The sequence below is a fragment of the Schistocerca gregaria genome, unplaced genomic scaffold (genome assembly GCF_023897955.1).
Source record: "Schistocerca gregaria isolate iqSchGreg1 unplaced genomic scaffold, iqSchGreg1.2 ptg000850l, whole genome shotgun sequence".
In the NCBI taxonomy this organism is placed as follows: Eukaryota; Metazoa; Arthropoda; class Insecta; order Orthoptera; family Acrididae; genus Schistocerca; species Schistocerca gregaria.
Window position 1 is genome coordinate 132,572 of NW_026062212.1, and position 14,399 is coordinate 146,970.

General features: G+C 46.6%; 24 non-coding genes across 24 annotated transcripts; all 24 read left to right on the plus strand.

The window, feature by feature from the left end:
* Window positions 1-46: 46 nt before the first annotated feature.
* Window positions 47-119, plus strand: Trnar-ccu (transfer RNA arginine (anticodon CCU)). Its single transcript has one exon. It is a non-coding gene; the product is annotated as a tRNA-Arg (tRNA).
* Window positions 120-603: 484 nt separating this feature from the next.
* Window positions 604-676, plus strand: Trnar-ccu (transfer RNA arginine (anticodon CCU)). The gene has a single exon. It is a non-coding gene; the product is annotated as a tRNA-Arg (tRNA).
* Window positions 677-1,181: 505 nt separating this feature from the next.
* Window positions 1,182-1,254, plus strand: Trnar-ccu (transfer RNA arginine (anticodon CCU)). The gene has a single exon. It is a non-coding gene; the product is annotated as a tRNA-Arg (tRNA).
* Window positions 1,255-1,761: 507 nt separating this feature from the next.
* On the plus strand, window positions 1,762-1,838 carry Trnar-ccu (transfer RNA arginine (anticodon CCU)). Its single transcript has one exon. It is a non-coding gene; the product is annotated as a tRNA-Arg (tRNA).
* A 1,083-nt stretch (window positions 1,839-2,921) lies between these two features.
* Trnar-ccu (transfer RNA arginine (anticodon CCU)) lies at window positions 2,922-2,994 on the plus strand. Its single transcript has one exon. It is a non-coding gene; the product is annotated as a tRNA-Arg (tRNA).
* A 502-nt stretch (window positions 2,995-3,496) lies between these two features.
* Trnar-ccu (transfer RNA arginine (anticodon CCU)) lies at window positions 3,497-3,569 on the plus strand. Its single transcript has one exon. It is a non-coding gene; the product is annotated as a tRNA-Arg (tRNA).
* Window positions 3,570-4,071: 502 nt separating this feature from the next.
* Window positions 4,072-4,144, plus strand: Trnar-ccu (transfer RNA arginine (anticodon CCU)). Its single transcript has one exon. It is a non-coding gene; the product is annotated as a tRNA-Arg (tRNA).
* A 502-nt stretch (window positions 4,145-4,646) lies between these two features.
* On the plus strand, window positions 4,647-4,719 carry Trnar-ccu (transfer RNA arginine (anticodon CCU)). The gene has a single exon. It is a non-coding gene; the product is annotated as a tRNA-Arg (tRNA).
* A 502-nt stretch (window positions 4,720-5,221) lies between these two features.
* Window positions 5,222-5,294, plus strand: Trnar-ccu (transfer RNA arginine (anticodon CCU)). The gene has a single exon. It is a non-coding gene; the product is annotated as a tRNA-Arg (tRNA).
* A 502-nt stretch (window positions 5,295-5,796) lies between these two features.
* On the plus strand, window positions 5,797-5,869 carry Trnar-ccu (transfer RNA arginine (anticodon CCU)). Its single transcript has one exon. It is a non-coding gene; the product is annotated as a tRNA-Arg (tRNA).
* Window positions 5,870-6,371: 502 nt separating this feature from the next.
* Trnar-ccu (transfer RNA arginine (anticodon CCU)) lies at window positions 6,372-6,444 on the plus strand. The gene has a single exon. It is a non-coding gene; the product is annotated as a tRNA-Arg (tRNA).
* Window positions 6,445-6,946: 502 nt separating this feature from the next.
* On the plus strand, window positions 6,947-7,019 carry Trnar-ccu (transfer RNA arginine (anticodon CCU)). Its single transcript has one exon. It is a non-coding gene; the product is annotated as a tRNA-Arg (tRNA).
* Window positions 7,020-7,521: 502 nt separating this feature from the next.
* Trnar-ccu (transfer RNA arginine (anticodon CCU)) lies at window positions 7,522-7,594 on the plus strand. Its single transcript has one exon. It is a non-coding gene; the product is annotated as a tRNA-Arg (tRNA).
* A 502-nt stretch (window positions 7,595-8,096) lies between these two features.
* Window positions 8,097-8,169, plus strand: Trnar-ccu (transfer RNA arginine (anticodon CCU)). Its single transcript has one exon. It is a non-coding gene; the product is annotated as a tRNA-Arg (tRNA).
* Window positions 8,170-8,671: 502 nt separating this feature from the next.
* Trnar-ccu (transfer RNA arginine (anticodon CCU)) lies at window positions 8,672-8,744 on the plus strand. The gene has a single exon. It is a non-coding gene; the product is annotated as a tRNA-Arg (tRNA).
* Window positions 8,745-9,246: 502 nt separating this feature from the next.
* Window positions 9,247-9,319, plus strand: Trnar-ccu (transfer RNA arginine (anticodon CCU)). The gene has a single exon. It is a non-coding gene; the product is annotated as a tRNA-Arg (tRNA).
* Window positions 9,320-9,821: 502 nt separating this feature from the next.
* Window positions 9,822-9,894, plus strand: Trnar-ccu (transfer RNA arginine (anticodon CCU)). The gene has a single exon. It is a non-coding gene; the product is annotated as a tRNA-Arg (tRNA).
* Window positions 9,895-10,396: 502 nt separating this feature from the next.
* Window positions 10,397-10,469, plus strand: Trnar-ccu (transfer RNA arginine (anticodon CCU)). The gene has a single exon. It is a non-coding gene; the product is annotated as a tRNA-Arg (tRNA).
* Window positions 10,470-10,971: 502 nt separating this feature from the next.
* Trnar-ccu (transfer RNA arginine (anticodon CCU)) lies at window positions 10,972-11,044 on the plus strand. The gene has a single exon. It is a non-coding gene; the product is annotated as a tRNA-Arg (tRNA).
* A 502-nt stretch (window positions 11,045-11,546) lies between these two features.
* Window positions 11,547-11,619, plus strand: Trnar-ccu (transfer RNA arginine (anticodon CCU)). The gene has a single exon. It is a non-coding gene; the product is annotated as a tRNA-Arg (tRNA).
* Window positions 11,620-12,121: 502 nt separating this feature from the next.
* Window positions 12,122-12,194, plus strand: Trnar-ccu (transfer RNA arginine (anticodon CCU)). The gene has a single exon. It is a non-coding gene; the product is annotated as a tRNA-Arg (tRNA).
* Window positions 12,195-12,696: 502 nt separating this feature from the next.
* Window positions 12,697-12,769, plus strand: Trnar-ccu (transfer RNA arginine (anticodon CCU)). Its single transcript has one exon. It is a non-coding gene; the product is annotated as a tRNA-Arg (tRNA).
* A 502-nt stretch (window positions 12,770-13,271) lies between these two features.
* Trnar-ccu (transfer RNA arginine (anticodon CCU)) lies at window positions 13,272-13,344 on the plus strand. The gene has a single exon. It is a non-coding gene; the product is annotated as a tRNA-Arg (tRNA).
* Window positions 13,345-13,846: 502 nt separating this feature from the next.
* Window positions 13,847-13,919, plus strand: Trnar-ccu (transfer RNA arginine (anticodon CCU)). The gene has a single exon. It is a non-coding gene; the product is annotated as a tRNA-Arg (tRNA).
* Window positions 13,920-14,399: the final 480 nt, after the last annotated feature.

Here is a 14,399-nt window from a genome sequence, read left to right on the forward strand (position 1 = left end):
GCAAGTGTTCATTTTAGCAAGCACACCGCCAACACCGCTCCAGCCAGCCTCTGTGGCCTAATGGATAAGGCATCGGTCTCCTAAACCGGGGATTGTGGGTTCGAGTCCCACCAGAGGTACACGTTTTACTCACTGGGGCAAAATCTCTCTCACCACGTACAGATGTAATAGTTGAGAAAGTTGGCCTTCCTGAGTGTTTACAGGTATCCCAGATATCACGAAGATATGAAAATATGCACTTACTGACTAGCTGAAACGAAACTACGGCCATTATCAATCGAATTCTTAGCTGCGAAAATGTTTCGAAGCGCGATGGCGCTGCGAAAGGAAACGCTATTTTAAAATTACTTGTTGCTAAACAGTATGACACATATGAATAGTCAGTCAACTGTCTTGTGTGCAGGACTTGGAGTTCAGATACGCTACAGCCTAAGGCGGCAGGTATAAGAATTGCCAGCAGAAAGTAGGTGCATGGACTTCGATACATCTGAGTATGTACATGAACACAAGAAAGGCTCATGCGACGTCCTACACACGCGAGAACAGATTAAACCTTCGCAAGTGTTCATTTTAGCAAGCACACCGCCTACACCGCTCCAGCCAGCCTCTGTGGCCTAATGGATAAGGCATCGGTCTCCTAAACCGGGGATTGTGGGTTCGAGTCCCACCAGAGGTACACCGTTTTACTCACTGGGGCAAAATCTCTCTCACCACGTACAGATGTAATAGTTGAGAAAGTTGGCCTTCCTGAGTGTTTACAGGTATCCCAGATATCACGAAGATATGAAAATATGCACTTACTGACTAGCTGAAACGAAACTACGGCCATTATCAATCGAATTCTTAGCTGCGAAAATGTTTCGAAGCGCGATGGCGCTGCGAAAGGAAACGCTATTTTAAAATTACTTGTTGCTAAACAGTATGACACATATGAATAGTCAGTCAACTGTCTTGTGTGCAGGACTTGGAGTTCAGATACGCTACAGCCTAAGGCGGCAGGTATAAGAATTGCCAGCAGAAAGTAGGTGCATGGACTTCGATACATCTGAGTATGTACATGAACACAAGAAAGGCTCATGCGACGTCCTGACTCTCTGCAGACGTAGGGGGAGCGCACCAGGAAGGGTAAACTTCGCAAGTGTTCATTTTAGCAAGCACACCCGCCAACACCGCTCCAGCCAGCCTCTGTGGCCTAATGGATAAGGCATCCGTCTCCTAAACCGGGGATTGTGGGTTCGAGTCCCACCAGAGGTACACGTTTTACTCACTGGGGGCAAAATCTCTCTCACCACGTACAGATGTAATAGTTGAGAAAGTTGGCCTTCCTGAGTGTTTACAGGTATCCCCAGATATCACGAAGATATGAAAATATGCACTTACTGACTAGCTGAAACGAAACTACGGCCATTATCAATCGAATTCTTCGCTGCGAAAGTGTTTCGAAGCGCGATGGCGCTGCGAAAGGAAACGCTATTTTAAAATTACTTGTTGCTAAACAGTATGACACATATGAAAAGTCAGTCAACTGTCTTGTGTGCAGGACTTGGAGTTCAGATACGCTACAGCCTAAGGGCGGCAGGTATAAGAATTGCCAGCAGAAAGTAGGTGCATGGACTTCGATACATCTGAGTATGTTACATGAACACAAGAAAGGCTCATGCGACGTCCTGACTCTCTGCAGACGTAGGGGAGCGCACCAGGAAGGGTAAACTTCGCAAGTGTTCATTTTAGGCAAGCACACCGCCAACACCGCTCCAGCCAGCCTCTGTGGCCTAATGGATAAAGGCATCGGTCTCCTAAACCGGGGATTGTGGGGGGTTCGAGTCCCACCAGAGGTACACGTTTTACTCACTGGGGCAAAATCTCTCTCACCACGTACAGATGTAATAGTTGAGAAGTTGGCCTTCCTGAGTGATTTACAGGTATCCCAGATATCACGAAGATATGAAAATATGCACTTACTGACTAGCTGAAACGAAACTACGGCCATTATCAATCGAATTCTTAGCTGCGAAAATGTTTCGAAGCGCGATGGCGCTGCGAAAGGAAACGCTATTTTAAAATTACTTGTTGCTAAACAGTATGACACATATGAATAGTCAGTCAACTGTCTTGTGTGCAGGACTTGGAGTTCAGATACGCTACAGCCTAAGGCGGCAGGTATAAGAATTGCCAGCAGAAAGTAGGTTGCATGGACTTCGATACATCTGAGTATGTACATGAACACAAGAAAGGCTCATGCGACGTCCTGACTCTCTGCAGACGTAGGGGAGCGCACCAGGAAGGGGTAAACTTCGCAAGTGTTCATTTTAGCAAGCACACCGCCAAACACCGCTCCAGCCAGCACTCTGTGGCCTAATGGATAAGGGCAGTCGGTCTCCTAAACCGGGGATTGTGGGTTCGAGTCCCACCAGAGGTACACGTTTTACTCACTGGGGCAAAATCTCTCTCACCACGTACAGATGTAATAGTTGAGAAAGTTGGCCTTCCTGAGTGTTTACAGGTATCCCAGATATCACGAAGATATGAAAATATGCACTTACTGACTAGCTGAAACGAAACTACGGCCATTATCAATCGAATTCTTAGCTGCGAAAATGTTTCGAAGCGCGATGGCGCTGCGAAAGGAAACGCTATTTTAAAATTACTTGTTGCTAAACAGTATGACACATATGAATAGTCAGTCAACTGTCTTGTGTGCAGGACTTGGAGTTCAGATACGCTACAGCCTAAGGCGGCAGGTATAAGAATTGCCAGCAGAAAGTAGGTGCATGGACTTCGATACATCTGAGTATGTACATGAACACAAGAAAGGCTCATGCGACGTCCTGACTCTCTGCAGACGTAGGGGAGCGCACCAGGAAGGGTAAACTTCGCAAGTGTTCATTTTAGCAAGCACACCACCAACACCGCTCCAGCCAGCCTCTGTGGCCTAATGGATAAGGCATCGGTCTCCTAAACCGGGGATTGTGGGTTCGAGTCCCACCAGAGGTACACGTTTTACTCACTGGGGCAAAATCTCTCTCACCACGTACAGATGTAATAGTTGAGAAAGTTGGCCTTCCTGAGTGTTTACAGGTATCCCAGATATCACGAAGATATGAAAATATGCACTTACTGACTAGCTGAAACGAAACTACGGCCATTATCAATCGAATTCTTAGCTGCGAAAATGTTTCGAAGCGCGATGGCGCTGCGAAAGGAAACGCTATTTTAAAATTACTTGTTGCTAAACAGTATGACACATATGAATAGTCAGTCAACTGTCTTGTGTGCAGGACTTGGAGTTCAGATACGCTACAGCCTAAGGCGGCAGGTATAAGAATTGCCAGCAGAAAGTAGGTGCATGGACTTCGATACATCTGAGTATGTACATGAACACAAGAAAGGCTCATGCGACGTCCTGACTCTCTGCAGACGTAGGGGAGCGCACCAGGAAGGGTAAACTTCGCAAGTGTTCATTTTAGCAAGCACACCGCCAACACCGCTCCAGCCAGCCTCTGTGGCCTAATGGATAAGGCATCGGTCTCCTAAACCGGGGATTGTGGGTTCGAGTCCCACCAGAGGTACACGTTTTACTCACTGGGGCAAAATCTCTCTCACCACGTACAGATGTAATAGTTGAGAAAGTTGGCCTTCCTGAGTGTTTACAGGTATCCCAGATATCACGAAGATATGAAAATATGCACTTACTGACTAGCTGAAACGAAACTACGGCCATTATCAATCGAATTCTTAGCTGCGAAAATGTTTCGAAGCGCGATGGCGCTGCGAAAGGAAACGCTATTTTAAAATTACTTGTTGCTAAACAGTATGACACATATGAATAGTCAGTCAACTGTCTTGTGTGCAGGACTTGGAGTTCAGATACGCTACAGCCTAAGGCGGCAGGTATAAGAATTGCCAGCAGAAAGTAGGTGCATGGACTTCGATACATCTGAGTATGTACATGAACACAAGAAAGGCTCATGCGACGTCCTGACTCTCTGCAGACGTAGGGGAGCGCACCAGGAAGGGTAAACTTCGCAAGTGTTCATTTTAGCAAGCACACCGCCAACACCGCTCCAGCCAGCCTCTGTGGCCTAATGGATAAGGCATCGGTCTCCTAAACCGGGGATTGTGGGTTCGAGTCCCACCAGAGGTACACGTTTTACTCACTGGGGCAAAATCTCTCTCACCACGTACAGATGTAATAGTTGAGAAAGTTGGCCTTCCTGAGTGTTTACAGGTATCCCAGATATCACGAAGATATGAAAATATGCACTTACTGACTAGCTGAAACGAAACTACGGCCATTATCAATCGAATTCTTAGCTGCGAAAATGTTTCGAAGCGCGATGGCGCTGCGAAAGGAAACGCTATTTTAAAATTACTTGTTGCTAAACAGTATGACACATATGAATAGTCAGTCAACTGTCTTGTGTGCAGGACTTGGAGTTCAGATACGCTACAGCCTAAGGCGGCAGGTATAAGAATTGCCAGCAGAAAGTAGGTGCATGGACTTCGATACATCTGAGTATGTACATGAACACAAGAAAGGCTCATGCGACGTCCTGACTCTCTGCAGACGTAGGGGAGCGCACCAGGAAGGGTAAACTTCGCAAGTGTTCATTTTAGCAAGCACACCGCCAACACCGCTCCAGCCAGCCTCTGTGGCCTAATGGATAAGGCATCGGTCTCCTAAACCGGGGATTGTGGGTTCGAGTCCCACCAGAGGTACACGTTTTACTCACTGGGGCAAAATCTCTCTCACCACGTACAGATGTAATAGTTGAGAAAGTTGGCCTTCCTGAGTGTTTACAGGTATCCCAGATATCACGAAGATATGAAAATATGCACTTACTGACTAGCTGAAACGAAACTACGGCCATTATCAATCGAATTCTTAGCTGCGAAAATGTTTCGAAGCGCGATGGCGCTGCGAAAGGAAACGCTATTTTAAAATTACTTGTTGCTAAACAGTATGACACATATGAATAGTCAGTCAACTGTCTTGTGTGCAGGACTTGGAGTTCAGATACGCTACAGCCTAAGGCGGCAGGTATAAGAATTGCCAGCAGAAAGTAGGTGCATGGACTTCGATACATCTGAGTATGTACATGAACACAAGAAAGGCTCATGCGACGTCCTGACTCTCTGCAGACGTAGGGGAGCGCACCAGGAAGGGTAAACTTCGCAAGTGTTCATTTTAGCAAGCACACCGCCAACACCGCTCCAGCCAGCCTCTGTGGCCTAATGGATAAGGCATCGGTCTCCTAAACCGGGGATTGTGGGTTCGAGTCCCACCAGAGGTACACGTTTTACTCACTGGGGCAAAATCTCTCTCACCACGTACAGATGTAATAGTTGAGAAAGTTGGCCTTCCTGAGTGTTTACAGGTATCCCAGATATCACGAAGATATGAAAATATGCACTTACTGACTAGCTGAAACGAAACTACGGCCATTATCAATCGAATTCTTAGCTGCGAAAATGTTTCGAAGCGCGATGGCGCTGCGAAAGGAAACGCTATTTTAAAATTACTTGTTGCTAAACAGTATGACACATATGAATAGTCAGTCAACTGTCTTGTGTGCAGGACTTGGAGTTCAGATACGCTACAGCCTAAGGCGGCAGGTATAAGAATTGCCAGCAGAAAGTAGGTGCATGGACTTCGATACATCTGAGTATGTACATGAACACAAGAAAGGCTCATGCGACGTCCTGACTCTCTGCAGACGTAGGGGAGCGCACCAGGAAGGGTAAACTTCGCAAGTGTTCATTTTAGCAAGCACACCGCCAACACCGCTCCAGCCAGCCTCTGTGGCCTAATGGATAAGGCATCGGTCTCCTAAACCGGGGATTGTGGGTTCGAGTCCCACCAGAGGTACACGTTTTACTCACTGGGGCAAAATCTCTCTCACCACGTACAGATGTAATAGTTGAGAAAGTTGGCCTTCCTGAGTGTTTACAGGTATCCCAGATATCACGAAGATATGAAAATATGCACTTACTGACTAGCTGAAACGAAACTACGGCCATTATCAATCGAATTCTTAGCTGCGAAAATGTTTCGAAGCGCGATGGCGCTGCGAAAGGAAACGCTATTTTAAAATTACTTGTTGCTAAACAGTATGACACATATGAATAGTCAGTCAACTGTCTTGTGTGCAGGACTTGGAGTTCAGATACGCTACAGCCTAAGGCGGCAGGTATAAGAATTGCCAGCAGAAAGTAGGTGCATGGACTTCGATACATCTGAGTATGTACATGAACACAAGAAAGGCTCATGCGACGTCCTGACTCTCTGCAGACGTAGGGGAGCGCACCAGGAAGGGTAAACTTCGCAAGTGTTCATTTTAGCAAGCACACCGCCAACACCGCTCCAGCCAGCCTCTGTGGCCTAATGGATAAGGCATCGGTCTCCTAAACCGGGGATTGTGGGTTCGAGTCCCACCAGAGGTACACGTTTTACTCACTGGGGCAAAATCTCTCTCACCACGTACAGATGTAATAGTTGAGAAAGTTGGCCTTCCTGAGTGTTTACAGGTATCCCAGATATCACGAAGATATGAAAATATGCACTTACTGACTAGCTGAAACGAAACTACGGCCATTATCAATCGAATTCTTAGCTGCGAAAATGTTTCGAAGCGCGATGGCGCTGCGAAAGGAAACGCTATTTTAAAATTACTTGTTGCTAAACAGTATGACACATATGAATAGTCAGTCAACTGTCTTGTGTGCAGGACTTGGAGTTCAGATACGCTACAGCCTAAGGCGGCAGGTATAAGAATTGCCAGCAGAAAGTAGGTGCATGGACTTCGATACATCTGAGTATGTACATGAACACAAGAAAGGCTCATGCGACGTCCTGACTCTCTGCAGACGTAGGGGAGCGCACCAGGAAGGGTAAACTTCGCAAGTGTTCATTTTAGCAAGCACACCGCCAACACCGCTCCAGCCAGCCTCTGTGGCCTAATGGATAAGGCATCGGTCTCCTAAACCGGGGATTGTGGGTTCGAGTCCCACCAGAGGTACACGTTTTACTCACTGGGGCAAAATCTCTCTCACCACGTACAGATGTAATAGTTGAGAAAGTTGGCCTTCCTGAGTGTTTACAGGTATCCCAGATATCACGAAGATATGAAAATATGCACTTACTGACTAGCTGAAACGAAACTACGGCCATTATCAATCGAATTCTTAGCTGCGAAAATGTTTCGAAGCGCGATGGCGCTGCGAAAGGAAACGCTATTTTAAAATTACTTGTTGCTAAACAGTATGACACATATGAATAGTCAGTCAACTGTCTTGTGTGCAGGACTTGGAGTTCAGATACGCTACAGCCTAAGGCGGCAGGTATAAGAATTGCCAGCAGAAAGTAGGTGCATGGACTTCGATACATCTGAGTATGTACATGAACACAAGAAAGGCTCATGCGACGTCCTGACTCTCTGCAGACGTAGGGGAGCGCACCAGGAAGGGTAAACTTCGCAAGTGTTCATTTTAGCAAGCACACCGCCAACACCGCTCCAGCCAGCCTCTGTGGCCTAATGGATAAGGCATCGGTCTCCTAAACCGGGGATTGTGGGTTCGAGTCCCACCAGAGGTACACGTTTTACTCACTGGGGCAAAATCTCTCTCACCACGTACAGATGTAATAGTTGAGAAAGTTGGCCTTCCTGAGTGTTTACAGGTATCCCAGATATCACGAAGATATGAAAATATGCACTTACTGACTAGCTGAAACGAAACTACGGCCATTATCAATCGAATTCTTAGCTGCGAAAATGTTTCGAAGCGCGATGGCGCTGCGAAAGGAAACGCTATTTTAAAATTACTTGTTGCTAAACAGTATGACACATATGAATAGTCAGTCAACTGTCTTGTGTGCAGGACTTGGAGTTCAGATACGCTACAGCCTAAGGCGGCAGGTATAAGAATTGCCAGCAGAAAGTAGGTGCATGGACTTCGATACATCTGAGTATGTACATGAACACAAGAAAGGCTCATGCGACGTCCTGACTCTCTGCAGACGTAGGGGAGCGCACCAGGAAGGGTAAACTTCGCAAGTGTTCATTTTAGCAAGCACACCGCCAACACCGCTCCAGCCAGCCTCTGTGGCCTAATGGATAAGGCATCGGTCTCCTAAACCGGGGATTGTGGGTTCGAGTCCCACCAGAGGTACACGTTTTACTCACTGGGGCAAAATCTCTCTCACCACGTACAGATGTAATAGTTGAGAAAGTTGGCCTTCCTGAGTGTTTACAGGTATCCCAGATATCACGAAGATATGAAAATATGCACTTACTGACTAGCTGAAACGAAACTACGGCCATTATCAATCGAATTCTTAGCTGCGAAAATGTTTCGAAGCGCGATGGCGCTGCGAAAGGAAACGCTATTTTAAAATTACTTGTTGCTAAACAGTATGACACATATGAATAGTCAGTCAACTGTCTTGTGTGCAGGACTTGGAGTTCAGATACGCTACAGCCTAAGGCGGCAGGTATAAGAATTGCCAGCAGAAAGTAGGTGCATGGACTTCGATACATCTGAGTATGTACATGAACACAAGAAAGGCTCATGCGACGTCCTGACTCTCTGCAGACGTAGGGGAGCGCACCAGGAAGGGTAAACTTCGCAAGTGTTCATTTTAGCAAGCACACCGCCAACACCGCTCCAGCCAGCCTCTGTGGCCTAATGGATAAGGCATCGGTCTCCTAAACCGGGGATTGTGGGTTCGAGTCCCACCAGAGGTACACGTTTTACTCACTGGGGCAAAATCTCTCTCACCACGTACAGATGTAATAGTTGAGAAAGTTGGCCTTCCTGAGTGTTTACAGGTATCCCAGATATCACGAAGATATGAAAATATGCACTTACTGACTAGCTGAAACGAAACTACGGCCATTATCAATCGAATTCTTAGCTGCGAAAATGTTTCGAAGCGCGATGGCGCTGCGAAAGGAAACGCTATTTTAAAATTACTTGTTGCTAAACAGTATGACACATATGAATAGTCAGTCAACTGTCTTGTGTGCAGGACTTGGAGTTCAGATACGCTACAGCCTAAGGCGGCAGGTATAAGAATTGCCAGCAGAAAGTAGGTGCATGGACTTCGATACATCTGAGTATGTACATGAACACAAGAAAGGCTCATGCGACGTCCTGACTCTCTGCAGACGTAGGGGAGCGCACCAGGAAGGGTAAACTTCGCAAGTGTTCATTTTAGCAAGCACACCGCCAACACCGCTCCAGCCAGCCTCTGTGGCCTAATGGATAAGGCATCGGTCTCCTAAACCGGGGATTGTGGGTTCGAGTCCCACCAGAGGTACACGTTTTACTCACTGGGGCAAAATCTCTCTCACCACGTACAGATGTAATAGTTGAGAAAGTTGGCCTTCCTGAGTGTTTACAGGTATCCCAGATATCACGAAGATATGAAAATATGCACTTACTGACTAGCTGAAACGAAACTACGGCCATTATCAATCGAATTCTTAGCTGCGAAAATGTTTCGAAGCGCGATGGCGCTGCGAAAGGAAACGCTATTTTAAAATTACTTGTTGCTAAACAGTATGACACATATGAATAGTCAGTCAACTGTCTTGTGTGCAGGACTTGGAGTTCAGATACGCTACAGCCTAAGGCGGCAGGTATAAGAATTGCCAGCAGAAAGTAGGTGCATGGACTTCGATACATCTGAGTATGTACATGAACACAAGAAAGGCTCATGCGACGTCCTGACTCTCTGCAGACGTAGGGGAGCGCACCAGGAAGGGTAAACTTCGCAAGTGTTCATTTTAGCAAGCACACCGCCAACACCGCTCCAGCCAGCCTCTGTGGCCTAATGGATAAGGCATCGGTCTCCTAAACCGGGGATTGTGGGTTCGAGTCCCACCAGAGGTACACGTTTTACTCACTGGGGCAAAATCTCTCTCACCACGTACAGATGTAATAGTTGAGAAAGTTGGCCTTCCTGAGTGTTTACAGGTATCCCAGATATCACGAAGATATGAAAATATGCACTTACTGACTAGCTGAAACGAAACTACGGCCATTATCAATCGAATTCTTAGCTGCGAAAATGTTTCGAAGCGCGATGGCGCTGCGAAAGGAAACGCTATTTTAAAATTACTTGTTGCTAAACAGTATGACACATATGAATAGTCAGTCAACTGTCTTGTGTGCAGGACTTGGAGTTCAGATACGCTACAGCCTAAGGCGGCAGGTATAAGAATTGCCAGCAGAAAGTAGGTGCATGGACTTCGATACATCTGAGTATGTACATGAACACAAGAAAGGCTCATGCGACGTCCTGACTCTCTGCAGACGTAGGGGAGCGCACCAGGAAGGGTAAACTTCGCAAGTGTTCATTTTAGCAAGCACACCGCCAACACCGCTCCAGCCAGCCTCTGTGGCCTAATGGATAAGGCATCGGTCTCCTAAACCGGGGATTGTGGGTTCGAGTCCCACCAGAGGTACACGTTTTACTCACTGGGGCAAAATCTCTCTCACCACGTACAGATGTAATAGTTGAGAAAGTTGGCCTTCCTGAGTGTTTACAGGTATCCCAGATATCACGAAGATATGAAAATATGCACTTACTGACTAGCTGAAACGAAACTACGGCCATTATCAATCGAATTCTTAGCTGCGAAAATGTTTCGAAGCGCGATGGCGCTGCGAAAGGAAACGCTATTTTAAAATTACTTGTTGCTAAACAGTATGACACATATGAATAGTCAGTCAACTGTCTTGTGTGCAGGACTTGGAGTTCAGATACGCTACAGCCTAAGGCGGCAGGTATAAGAATTGCCAGCAGAAAGTAGGTGCATGGACTTCGATACATCTGAGTATGTACATGAACACAAGAAAGGCTCATGCGACGTCCTGACTCTCTGCAGACGTAGGGGAGCGCACCAGGAAGGGTAAACTTCGCAAGTGTTCATTTTAGCAAGCACACCGCCAACACCGCTCCAGCCAGCCTCTGTGGCCTAATGGATAAGGCATCGGTCTCCTAAACCGGGGATTGTGGGTTCGAGTCCCACCAGAGGTACACGTTTTACTCACTGGGGCAAAATCTCTCTCACCACGTACAGATGTAATAGTTGAGAAAGTTGGCCTTCCTGAGTGTTTACAGGTATCCCAGATATCACGAAGATATGAAAATATGCACTTACTGACTAGCTGAAACGAAACTACGGCCATTATCAATCGAATTCTTAGCTGCGAAAATGTTTCGAAGCGCGATGGCGCTGCGAAAGGAAACGCTATTTTAAAATTACTTGTTGCTAAACAGTATGACACATATGAATAGTCAGTCAACTGTCTTGTGTGCAGGACTTGGAGTTCAGATACGCTACAGCCTAAGGCGGCAGGTATAAGAATTGCCAGCAGAAAGTAGGTGCATGGACTTCGATACATCTGAGTATGTACATGAACACAAGAAAGGCTCATGCGACGTCCTGACTCTCTGCAGACGTAGGGGAGCGCACCAGGAAGGGTAAACTTCGCAAGTGTTCATTTTAGCAAGCACACCGCCAACACCGCTCCAGCCAGCCTCTGTGGCCTAATGGATAAGGCATCGGTCTCCTAAACCGGGGATTGTGGGTTCGAGTCCCACCAGAGGTACACGTTTTACTCACTGGGGCAAAATCTCTCTCACCACGTACAGATGTAATAGTTGAGAAAGTTGGCCTTCCTGAGTGTTTACAGGTATCCCAGATATCACGAAGATATGAAAATATGCACTTACTGACTAGCTGAAACGAAACTACGGCCATTATCAATCGAATTCTTAGCTGCGAAAATGTTTCGAAGCGCGATGGCGCTGCGAAAGGAAACGCTATTTTAAAATTACTTGTTGCTAAACAGTATGACACATATGAATAGTCAGTCAACTGTCTTGTGTGCAGGACTTGGAGTTCAGATACGCTACAGCCTAAGGCGGCAGGTATAAGAATTGCCAGCAGAAAGTAGGTGCATGGACTTCGATACATCTGAGTATGTACATGAACACAAGAAAGGCTCATGCGACGTCCTGACTCTCTGCAGACGTAGGGGAGCGCACCAGGAAGGGTAAACTTCGCAAGTGTTCATTTTAGCAAGCACACCGCCAACACCGCTCCAGCCAGCCTCTGTGGCCTAATGGATAAGGCATCGGTCTCCTAAACCGGGGATTGTGGGTTCGAGTCCCACCAGAGGTACACGTTTTACTCACTGGGGCAAAATCTCTCTCACCACGTACAGATGTAATAGTTGAGAAAGTTGGCCTTCCTGAGTGTTTACAGGTATCCCAGATATCACGAAGATATGAAAATATGCACTTACTGACTAGCTGAAACGAAACTACGGCCATTATCAATCGAATTCTTAGCTGCGAAAATGTTTCGAAGCGCGATGGCGCTGCGAAAGGAAACGCTATTTTAAAATTACTTGTTGCTAAACAGTATGACACATATGAATAGTCAGTCAACTGTCTTGTGTGCAGGACTTGGAGTTCAGATACGCTACAGCCTAAGGCGGCAGGTATAAGAATTGCCAGCAGAAAGTAGGTGCATGGACTTCGATACATCTGAGTATGTACATGAACACAAGAAAGGCTCATGCGACGTCCTGACTCTCTGCAGACGTAGGGGAGCGCACCAGGAAGGGTAAACTTCGCAAGTGTTCATTTTAGCAAGCACACCGCCAACACCGCTCCAGCCAGCCTCTGTGGCCTAATGGATAAGGCATCGGTCTCCTAAACCGGGGATTGTGGGTTCGAGTCCCACCAGAGGTACACGTTTTACTCACTGGGGCAAAATCTCTCTCACCACGTACAGATGTAATAGTTGAGAAAGTTGGCCTTCCTGAGTGTTTACAGGTATCCCAGATATCACGAAGATATGAAAATATGCACTTACTGACTAGCTGAAACGAAACTACGGCCATTATCAATCGAATTCTTAGCTGCGAAAATGTTTCGAAGCGCGATGGCGCTGCGAAAGGAAACGCTATTTTAAAATTACTTGTTGCTAAACAGTATGACACATATGAATAGTCAGTCAACTGTCTTGTGTGCAGGACTTGGAGTTCAGATACGCTACAGCCTAAGGCGGCAGGTATAAGAATTGCCAGCAGAAAGTAGGTGCATGGACTTCGATACATCTGAGTATGTACATGAACACAAGAAAGGCTCATGCGACGTCCTGACTCTCTGCAGACGTAGGGGAGCGCACCAGGAAGGGTAAACTTCGCAAGTGTTCATTTTAGCAAGCACACCGCCAACACCGCTCCAGCCAGCCTCTGTGGCCTAATGGATAAGGCATCGGTCTCCTAAACCGGGGATTGTGGGTTCGAGTCCCACCAGAGGTACACGTTTTACTCACTGGGGCAAAATCTCTCTCACCACGTACAGATGTAATAGTTGAGAAAGTTGGCCTTCCTGAGTGTTTACAGGTATCCCAGATATCACGAAGATATGAAAATATGCACTTACTGACTAGCTGAAACGAAACTACGGCCATTATCAATCGAATTCTTAGCTGCGAAAATGTTTCGAAGCGCGATGGCGCTGCGAAAGGAAACGCTATTTTAAAATTACTTGTTGCTAAACAGTATGACACATATGAATAGTCAGTCAACTGTCTTGTGTGCAGGACTTGGAGTTCAGATACGCTACAGCCTAAGGCGGCAGGTATAAGAATTGCCAGCAGAAAGTAGGTGCATGGACTTCGATACATCTGAGTATGTACATGAACACAAGAAAGGCTCATGCGACGTCCTGACTCTCTGCAGACGTAGGGGAGCGCACCAGGAAGGGTAAACTTCGCAAGTGTTCATTTTAGCAAGCACACCGCCAACACCGCTCCAGCCAGCCTCTGTGGCCTAATGGATAAGGCATCGGTCTCCTAAACCGGGGATTGTGGGTTCGAGTCCCACCAGAGGTACACGTTTTACTCACTGGGGCAAAATCTCTCTCACCACGTACAGATGTAATAGTTGAGAAAGTTGGCCTTCCTGAGTGTTTACAGGTATCCCAGATATCACGAAGATATGAAAATATGCACTTACTGACTAGCTGAAACGAAACTACGGCCATTATCAATCGAATTCTTAGCTGCGAAAATGTTTCGAAGCGCGATGGCGCTGCGAAAGGAAACGCTATTTTAAAATTACTTGTTGCTAAACAGTATGACACATATGAATAGTCAGTCAACTGTCTTGTGTGCAGGACTTGGAGTTCAGATACGCTACAGCCTAAGGCGGCAGGTATAAGAATTGCCAGCAGAAAGTAGGTGCATGGACTTCGATACATCTGAGTATGTACATGAACACAAGAAAGGCTCATGCGACGTCCTGACTCTCTGCAGACGTAGGGGAGCGCACCAGGAAGGGTAAACTTCGCAAGTGTTCATTTTAGCAAGCAC